Here is an 11,745-nt window from a genome sequence, read left to right on the forward strand (position 1 = left end):
AAATTACAGGCTCGCATATCAAATTCCTAAAATTATTACAAGTGTTGGAAATAACAAGTAATGATTACAATTTTTGTTTAAATAATCATAACTTTGGTTCTTATATTTTCAATAATGTAACAACAAATCATAATTTCACATGCCAAATTTCTAATATTGCTACAAGGGCAATTTGATCATTTATATATATTCATTAATGTTAGAAAAGTTTTTAAAAACTTTAATAGAATTATGACATTTTAAGATATTATATTGTCATTTATATAATTTAGGGAGATTTTATTGTCATTTTTTTTTAAATTTTCACTTTAAAATCACACATTTATATGAGTAACAAGAAAAAATTATGTATTTAAAATCATTTATTTGGATAGTGTACAAAAATTTTAAAGGTTGAAGAAAGACAAGTTGAGATTTGAAGCAAAATGAAAAATTGAGGGTTAGAAATTTACTTCTTTTCTTCAATAAGTGAGAAACAAAAATGAGAGATAAGAGGAGATGTGGGAGTAATAGTAATATTAACAGTAAAAATGTGAAAAAAAAAAATGAAAGGGTTAGAATAATTGAAATTAAAATAATAATGATTTAGATGAAATTTAATATTACAAAAAAATTATAATAGAACATAAACTTGGATCTAAATCAATTCCAAATTAATAGATTTTATATATTTAAATAAAAAATTTGGTTTAAATTCAAATTCAAATCCAATTTTTTATGCATCCGGATGCAATATTATGTTGTTTTGGTTTGCGAAATCAAACTAATGTATATAATAAAACTAGATTTTATACTTTTGTAAGGATATTAACTCTTAATTTGTATAAAGGAAAATGAAGGGAAGATCAAATCTTCCTTCATAACCATTATGAAAAACTAGCCCGTTTCACTATACCTTATCTTTTTTGGATATTATAAATATTTTTGAGTATTTAAAAAAATTATTATAAATTAATAGTATTAATTATTATTTAAGTCTATTTATTATTTTATAACATATAATTTAAACAACACTATTATTTGAAACAATTTTTTAATTGTGATTAAGGTAGTTTTATTGCCCAGCATTATGAGATCTGCCTATAAAAGGCAATGTTTGCCACAAGTTCAGTTAGAGCCTTAAGCCCTGTTTGGTAGTACAGAATCCTTAACATGAAAATGGAATTTGGGCAAGAATTCGGACAGAGTAGCGTTTGATATACATGAATTAGGATTCTTGGGAATCCTGATTTAATGAAAAAAGGCAGAATCAGATTCCATCATTCTATCTATGGAATTGAGCAAACTCCCTGGAATTCAATCTTTTCTCTCTTCTACCTTTCAACTCAGCCCATCGAATCTGCCTGAACATCATCTCTTTGTTGTTGGCAATGGTAAATGATGGAAGCACCATCGTGACTCGCAACCATCGCCTCCGCCTTTGCCACTCGCCATCACCATCACTTCCAACTTTTTGTGCCGTTGACATGCCATTTTATGAGTGTAAGAGGTTTGTTTTCTTGATCTGTAACTCCCTCTCCACTGTCTTCTTCCCCTTCTATTTTTTCTATCATGGGCTGCCGGAATCAATAAGTAGGAAAAGGATGACACTTCCAGCAATGGCGACGACAAGGCGACCACCAGTGATGACTACCTTTCATCGGCATTGGACGACAACGTCCTTCTCTACAACAGGCTTAGCATAAACCGCAATAGGTTCATTGTGATGCTCTTTTTCTTTCTCTCTCTACTGCACACAGGTTGACAGCTCCATCACCGACGATGAGCCACCTTTACTCTCCATCGACTCAAGGAGCTTCACACCACCATCACATGTTGACGACTCCATCATCCATGGACGACCTGCCTCCGACGACCTCTCTCTCTCTCTCTCTATTGCACACAAGTCAATGACTCCATAACTGGCGATGACCCTCGTTCTAGATCTTTGTCGACTTAAGGAGACTCACACCACTATCACAGGTTGACGACCCACCTCCTACGACCTCTCTCTCTCTCTCTCTCTCTCTCTCTCTGTGCGTGTGTGTGTAGGTGTTCTTAGTCTGGGCATGAATATCTAGCAATAGATGTTGTATGAGCTATGTCGTCGAGCACCGCTTCTTCGTCTAGGTGTGAATCTGGCAGTGTATAAGGTGGACAAGGAAGACAAAGTTGGTGGGGTCTGATCTGGCAAAAAAAGCGATGCAGAGGGAGTTTTTTTTTTATTCAGGGATATTTTAGTCTTTTAATATGTAGATATGCAGATTAAATATTAAATAATATAAGGATTCCATGTACATACCAAACACACATATGTAATCCAATTCTATTCTAATTCTAATTTCAATTCCAATTCTGATTCCGATTTCAATTCCATCAAAAACTCTTCCATCATACCAAACGAGGCCTTAGTACTCTCGGCCTTTCTTTCCTCTTCTAATTTATTATACAGTTACCTAAATATATTCTGTGAATTTCTGTAGTTCTGCGTCCCTACTTTTAGTAGAAAGAGTCTATTTAATCTTGGGGAGTTGCCGAGCGATTAACTCGGTGTGGCGAAATAACTCTTAAAGACAGTGTCCTTGGGCATGACTCAAACTGTGATTTTATCAGCTATTGCCAACAATCCTTGTTAGTAAGAAATTCAATTTCTAAAATAGGATTAGTGTAATATTGTAGAAAATATTTAAATAAATAATATAATATATCAGGGGTGTGTGCGTGTGTGTAAAATGAAGAGGATAAATGACTGAGGAAATGAAAAAACTAGGGACAGTAAATTTATGTTTATCTTCTATGAAACGAAATAATTGATGTTAAGGATATAAATGCTACGATGCATTGGAGAAAGAGAAAGAGAAAATATGGAGCACATAATTTTGGGCATAAAATATTAAATAAATATTGACCTAATAATTTTCGGGAAAACATAATTATAATTCCTTATAATTTTATTAAATTTTTCTTTCAGTCTTTATAGTGTTATTCCCAGTGCTTTCAGTTTTTATGAAGACAAAAAACACTAAAATACTAAAAATATAAGAACTTAAAAAATAAAAATCATCCAATCTTTCTAAAATTATATGAACTAAAACATTAAAAAAATTATAGGGAGTAAAAATAAAATTGAATGAAACTATAAGAACTGAAAATTGTGTTTTTCTATAATTTTACAATAAATCACCTTATTTGTTATATACTTAAATAAATTTATATATATGTAATTACAAACAAATAATTATAACGATGAAAGTATAGATAGCTTTGTTTTTTATTCCAGGGCATAGGCATAATTAACTGCGACAATCAAAACATATTCATATTATCTTTTTATTTCCTTGCCAGGTTTGAATTGTTAATAGCAAACTTGATAGTTAATTTGTAAAAATTATAAAAATTAATATTAAACGTGAACATCTAAATTAAGTCTAAACTGTCTAGAAAATAGATTTATTAAAAATTATATTTTTTTAAAATTTTTTATATTTTTTTATAAATTCTATTTTAGTAAGTATAAATTGAAAATGAAAATGAATAGATTTAAATATAAATTATCTGATTAAACTTATATGCTTTAGATCTCAATGACTTATTAGTGCTCATCCATAGAGCTAACAAAATACAGGCGGGCTAGACTCATATGAACCTGACTCTTATGGGTTCAGGCCCATGAGAATGATTTTTGTATGTTTGACTATTTTTTGAAGCCCAGTTTTCATAAAGGACTTAGGGATTGGCTTGTAAGAACAATTTTTTAAAAAACAATATTTTGAAAATAAAGTTTAACATTATAATATTACAAATTACTTAAAATTTTATAAAAATTAAAATAAATAAAACAAGTCTAAATTCTTAATTATATCACAATTACAAGTCAAGCTTTTTATAGGCTAATCACTATACACACACACACACACACACACACAAATTGTTTATACATAATTGAAAAAGAGAACTAATTTTAAATCATCAAGACAGTCCTATATATAAAAAAGGGAAAAATGATAGAAAAATTTATTTAAATTATATAAATTACAGATTGATCTTACAAAATAGCATAATTCTCCTAGAATCCTAAAGGATATTTCTGTCATTAAAAAATTATAAAAAATGACACTTTTACCCTTTAGTCATAGTAAAAAAATTTACAACTTTTCATTCACAATTTTTGTTCATATATTAGCAACTTTTATTTCTAAATTTACAATAATTTAATAGCTATTTACAAGTCCTAATTTATAGGTCTTGATATACATCAGGTGTTGAAAATTTACAAATTTTATTCCTATATTAACAACTTTTATTTTTAAATTTGCAACAATTCAATAATCATTTATAACTTCACATTTGAATGTCTTGATATACATTAAGTGTTGAAAATTTACAAATTTTTATTTACAACTTTTGTTCCTATATTAATAACTTTTGTTTCTAAATTCACAATAATTTAATAATCATTCACAACCTCACATATATAAGTCCTGAAATGCACCAAGTGTTAAAAATTTATAACTTTTCATTTATAACTTTTATTATTATATTAATAACTTTTGTTTCTAAATTCACAACAATTCAATAGTCATTCGCAATTTTAAAATTTTTTTTATTTAAGGGTAATTTGATCATTTCTTTTAATTTCTTGATGACAAAAAAATTTCATTGGTCTCTAGGAAAATTATATTATTTCGTGCAATTAATCTATCATTTACACAATTTAAATAAATTTTTTATCATTTCTACTAAAAAATAATAGTCTTCAATTGCAAGATAACTCACATTAGCCAATGTTGGTGCGTTTGATTTTTAATTTATCAAAAATTAGTTTAATGAAAATTCATTTGTTAAAAGTCAATTTAGTAAAGGTCGGTTGTTGTAACGAAATTTTTTTTTAGATACATTTTTTTAAAAGTCAATTTGGTAAACTAAAAGTTGTTTGGATTAATAAAAAATTGTGCTTTTGAAATGTACTTTTTAATATATAATGACTAAAAAGGACATTGATTTATGATAATTTATAATTTTTATTATACAAATATAATATATTAAAAATGTTTTAAAAATGTGAAACAAATTTAAAATAACATAAATTTAAAATGTTAAATAATAAGAACAAAAAAATATGAAATTTAATTTTGAAAAGAACATGTAATAAATAGTTAAACATTCATTAATATTAAATAGTTAGATGATTAACTGTTCGATTTGTAATATAAAATCTGATCTCTAATAGAATCCCGAACCCTATTCATCTTTCTATCAGAAGCTACGCTTGAAATTGTTGATGAAAATGCATGCTTTTCATTATCATCATTAGTGTTAACTATATTTTCATCCTTAAAATGCCTAAAGTAAGAATCAATTATAGATTTTCTTCTAATAAAATTATGTATAGCCATTGTTGCACTAATAATACAAACTTGCATCACAAATGGATAGCTAGGCATGTTTCATAAGATTGCAAATCTATTTTTCCAAACCTCGAAAGTCCTTTCAATCATAATCTTTAAGCTTGAATGATAATAATTGAAAACCTCATTATTGTTTGCAAATTCGGATGAATGCCTGAAATTTGAGAGATGATATCTATGAGATTTATAAGGACCTAAATATCCACATGATGTTAGATAGCTAGTATCTAACAAATAATATTTACCTACCAATAAAAAAAAGAAATTTTAAGATCCCAAAAAATATTAAAAAATTATTTTAAATTAGATAAATAAATATACCTTGGGGTGGATGTGAAAATTTCATGTCCGGCCTTGTGAGTGCATAGTCAAATAAACAAGTATCATGAGCAGTCCCTTCCTATCCAGCTATGACATAAGTAAAGCACATATCCCAATTACATGCGACCATTATATTTTGTGTTGGAATATCTTTTCTTCCAATATATTTCCCTTGCTCTTCAACACTGACCACGCACGGGATATGTGTTCCATTAATTTCTCTTATGGCATCTTTAAAGAATGGCCAATATTGCGGACCATCTAAAATTTTTGAATGAATATCTTAAAAATGTGATCTTTTGGTTGGATATATTCCTTTACTAGCTTCTCACAAGCATGCAATACATTTTTAAAATGTCTGTGAGCAGTCTTTGTTGAATGTTGAAATCATTCTTATGCCATCTTATTCCTCACTCCATGTCTAATAATATTTAGGAACATATCGACCATTTCATGAATCCTTATTCTTCTAGTTAGACGTAGGCCATGTTGCACCAGTTTATCATAAAGTTGAAGAAAAACATCTTTTTCCATACAAAACATGTCATAACAACACTGGGGATGCCCTTACAAAATTTCTTGCACCTATACATGACCTGATAACGAACTAGTTCTACAAGGCTCTTTCAATAAAGTTATTGAGTAATTAGATATTATTGCAGTAATAGCCTCAACCTCATCGTCTTCCACATGTACAAGTAATTGTAATAAGCGAGACCGCGTGCTTTCATCCATAAAAATTGCATAAGTTAACAACTATTACATCATTGTTTATGACTTAACATTAAAAACGCATAAAACAAGAGTCAAATAACACAGTCAATTTCAAAATAAAATTAACAACATGAACGACACTAGCTAGATTTTAAACATTAAGAAGGCAAGCTAGGATTGATTTAATTTTCTTTTTGCCGAAGCACTTTAAACAGGCCACTAATGCTCTTCTGTTGTCCCTAAGCCCAATATACATATCCCTTGCAGTCTTATCTAGTAAGGCCACAGCATACTGTTTAAGAAGTGCCTTATCACAAGTAATTTTCTCAATTCCATAAAGTTCTTTTGCAATATCCACCATATTTTGATCAACTGGTTTTGTTCCACCCTTTATGGAATTAAGAATTGACTTCAATGTTGAAACCCTATCCTCTTATGTGGACACCAATGACTCACTGAATCAACCATTATAGTTGCAAGACATTTTTTCTTCTTATTTTGATTACTTTCACCATTCTTTCACTTGCTCTCTGAATTAGTACAACCACTGTATGCATTATTCAAGTTAACCTGCCCAATTTTTGGGAGAGCTCCTCCACTAATGTTTCTTACATCATCACTGTCTCATGATCCTTCAGTTAAATCCAATTGAGGCATATACACATCTTGTAAATCATCAGCTACAGGTGTCCACATGTAAGTGCCCCATACTGTAATTGGCTGGAACAACTGTGTCAATTCTTGTACTTGTGGAAGTGGTTTATGTCTGAATTTCTTATACTCAGGATTCTCCTACACATTTGTAAGAACTGAGTCCAGTATATTTATAAAACAAAACATCAAATGTATAGCATACCATATATAATTGTATATCTTAATCTTTTGATTCCACTACTCTTCGGGTGCTGATATAGTATTCTTTTCATCCCATGCCAAACCGGTTGTTTAACAGTTTGTCCCAAATATTCTAGTCTTTCCTCAAATTATCCCATTTATTCTTCAATTGCTTCTTATCATAGCTTTTAGAGCTCAAATCATTGAACTGTTACATTAGTGCCTCCTAACCTTCCTTTAATAAGATAAAGCCTTTATACTCATTTTTCCTAACTTATTGGAGAGCTAATTTAATGAACAATTTAGTCTCTTCGGCAGTCTATATTGCCTTCTTTTTACTCATTTTTACTATCAAAATATCATATTCTCAATAATTAAATTGAAAGAGTTAAAATATTTATACATAATATACACTATGTTCCTTTTTTTCCCCATGAAAGATATTTGCTTATATATTGCCAAAAAGGGACAATTAGCATTAAACAAAGCAATCAATTATCAAAATTTTAAAACATCTATCAAAAAATGTCTTTCAAAATGAGTAACATGATATTTTTATAAAATATAAGGATAAATCAATATAAATGAAATTTGAGGAGTAAAAATCTGTAATTAGTTAGACTTAAAATATAAAAAATTTTACTATCCTTTTTTATCAATGAAAAGTCAATAATAATTGTTTTTTTTGTTTTTTTGAAAACAAAGAGAAAAAAATTATTCGATCATGGTTAATTAGCCACTTGTTATCTTAGCCACATATACTTGTTTGAAGATGTTGTTATGCAAAAGTAGCCACAATTAGATGGCTTGGCAAGTTTTGGACTCACTCAAAATTTAGATCATATAATTCAATAGTATGTATTAAAATAAGCAAGTTTGACTAAAAATTTGTAGTCTTTCTCCTCCCTTCATCAATTTTCAAAAAATGAATGAGTTCAAATTCCTATCAAAATGAAACTGAGGAAAAAAAAACAAAGCATGACAGAGTACTTGAAATCTAATTCAATTCAACACCGTGTTATATTCCTAGAACATCAACAGATCAATAGAACAATCACAAAATACAGTTATAAATAATGATCAATCTCATCAATACCATTACATGTTCTTGTTCTACGTAGAAGATGGTAATCAAAGAAAGTCAATAAAAAAAATCTCAAACCAGTCACCAGAATTGAGGCTTCATAGTGGTCTAAAAAAAAAGAAATAGATCAAAGCAAAGAGTAGAACAGAGGACCACCATTTCATCTATTAATACAAAACAAAGGACTATCATTTTCAGATTTGACAAAAAATGCTTGAAGGCTGTAACCTCCTGATTTTTATATAATAAAAAAATTGTGGAATTTAGGTTTTGAGGAAAAAAAATGATAATAATAGGAATTTATATTATTTGAGGTTATTTAGAAATGATATTATGGTTAGGTATTTAATTATAAATTTAAAAATTTAAATTTAAAATCACATAAGCAATATTTAGTTAAGATATAATACATAAATAATTTTTTATTGTGTGTTAAAAAAAAAGAGAAGGTAGAAGGAACAAAAAAAGGGGGGGTGGAAGGTTGTTGTTTCTAAATCCCACATTGGTTAGATGAGGGAAGAGAAGAGGTACCTTCATGTATAAAAAGGAGGGGGTGTGTGCATTAGGAAACATGAGAGGCTAAGATGTAATTTAGAGGAAATTGTGACTTTTGGCCAAAGGTTTGAATAATTAAATTCGAACCTATAGTTTTTTTTTAATATAATTTTGGGACCACAATCCCATTTTTATATTATTTTTCTCTCTTCCTCTCACGTTGCTCGGCGTTTTTCTCGCAAGGGGGATTATTTTCTTTTTCTTCAGGTATGTTCTAACTTTCCTGTTTAGATTAGCATTTAAAATTTATTTAATTACAAAATTAATTTTATAGTTATTTTTTAAATACATTAGCTTTCTAGTGATATGATTATTTTATAAGATAGAGTAAATATTCTGATTAGGATTTTTTTTTTCTATAGGATAGTTAATCTGATGATATGATGGATTAAAAATATAGGTTAAAACTCTTAGGGATATAATAAATATTATAGAATATTTTCTTGAGGTTGAAACTCATGTTTAAGAATTTTTAAGTTAAAATCTAGATCTATATGGTTGAATTTATGTGGAATCTGAGATGTAAGAATAAACCTATGATTATTAAATATTTATTTAAGTATGAATAGGTATTTTTGAGGTTATAGAAAGGTGATTTGAGGCTTCAGGATAATTTTAAAATTTTTAATTTTTTTGGATGAATTTTAGAATTAGAAGGATGAAATTGTGATACTAGAAGTGATTTGAGGATAAAAAATAGTTTATTAGGGTACGAGAATTTTAGAAAAAGAATTTGAGAAGTTAAATGAGGCATAAATCTTAAATTAGTATTAATATGGATTATAGATCTAAGACTTTCTAATTCTTTAAATTAGAGTTATTTATTTTAATGTAAAATTAATATATAGTATTGTGAAATAATTATGTAGATTATATTGACAAAGATAGTGGTGAAAAAGGAGTTGTGAAGGGGAACTTGTTATTCAAGACACAAGGTAACCATTATTAATGTGTTGTGATGAAGTGTGTTGTGAATGGTTATGTGTTGTTTTGTTGTTTGGAAAAATTATGAATTATTAAAAATAAATACTGTATATACTTGTTTGAAATTATTGCCAAGTGGGTTAAAATTTATCTTTGTTTATCATGATGAGATATTATTGTTCGGATATATTCCTGTTTGGATATTTGAATGATGCATGACTTGTCAGGGTATTTTATGTATGGTGTTAATGGAAATTTCTTTTTGTTTATTATTACCACGTGGTAAGCCCTCATTGGACCCAATAAGTGGAGTGTCGCTTGGTCCAACTCACCTTTGGCCGGTGATTTTGGCGTCCGAGCATGGTGAAAGGAGGATATAAGGTGCAGTCATGCAATTAAATACTTGTTCGGTTTGTTTGAAAATATTGTTCGGTTAAATGTTTTGTGTGCCCACTTAGCAATCGCATAATTAGTTACATCCGCATGCATCATTACATATTAATTTTTGGTTACTGGGACTTTTAAGTCTCATTCCCCGTGGTTAATATTTTTACAGGAGTGAGTCCGGCCGAGAAAGCACCAGAGGTGTAACTATGGTGTATGAGACACCATCTTTTACGTTGCCTCTTATTTTAGATTATACAATGTATCTTGTGCCAACTTAGAACATATCTTTTTGTGAAGCATGTAAACTCTAATCCTTTTATTAAAAGTATTTATATGACCAAGAGGATTATGTCTGTCCTTCTTGATTTATGATCTGATTTGAATATCATGTTATGAGGATCATTTCTGTCCCTCATGATTCTAATTGCTTTTTTGAGATATTTTAAGACCTGTGGTATATTGTCTTGGATGTATTATGGTAGAAATTTTTCTACCATGATAAGGGTTCAATGAAAAAAAAAGATTTGTTGAATTAATAAATTTGCAAACAATCGGTTTTGTAATTTGAGGGTGTTACAAAGGCTATCATACCTTGCAGATCAAAGATCAGATTGGAGAAAGGGGTTGGAGTTTGAGGAGTTAGTCCGAATGTTCAGCTCTGCATCGACAGGTTGCAAATCCAAGTGTCTTGAGTTTTTCTCAACTCTGAAATGTCGTCCAAGTCCCAAAACAAGCTCGATCTGTGAAAGAGATGAGGAGAAATTAGACAGTGGAATGCGACGATCGTTGACGAAGGAAGGAGGAGCTTAGGATCTAGACTAGATGGTAGAGGAGAGGTAAAGGAGAGAAGGAGAAGAGACGACTAAGCGATGGAAGAGTGATGGTCGAGCAAGATGAGAGGAGCAGCAAAGAATGACAGATGAGTGAGGTAGCTCGGGTTGCACGAATGAGAGATTAAACAAAAGGAGGATATCATGGTCAATACAAATATTAGGTACCAGCCACAAATGCCCATATGCCACAAATCACATTTCAAAAGCAACACAAAGGAGCTTTTGCTTTTTTCAATCTCAGATGCATTTGGAAGCTCTTTTTGAAAGTACATCCTATCTTAAAAAAAAAAAACCCAAACAACATTTTACATTTAAAAAGTTGAAAACTACTTTTGGTATGTAAAAGTGGGTGTATCCAAACGCACACATACTCAATGGCAATTTAAATTTAAATTGAATGTCAAAAGAATCAAATATTTTGTTGATTTGATTAAGAATCAAATTCCCACAACTATACTTTCTAATAAATCAAACAACCAAATCATCTTCTAACATATTATAAATGACAGCCAGTGAGAATGTTGAAAGTTTAATTTGGCCTCAGCATGTTTTGAAATGCTACATTATTGTCAATTATGAACAATGGCATGTTTTCGCAAGAAGTATGAAAAGTATTTTAGAGAAGTTGAATGTTAAATGTGGGTGGCCCTATAGTTTAAAACAAATCAAATAAAAGTTCAAGGTTGCAAGCAAAGCATAGAGAATT

The sequence above is a fragment of the Prosopis cineraria genome, unplaced genomic scaffold (genome assembly GCF_029017545.1).
Source record: "Prosopis cineraria cultivar Desert tree isolate PC_DT_omini unplaced genomic scaffold, ASM2901754v1 PC6, whole genome shotgun sequence".
In the NCBI taxonomy this organism is placed as follows: Eukaryota; Viridiplantae; Streptophyta; class Magnoliopsida; order Fabales; family Fabaceae; genus Prosopis; species Prosopis cineraria.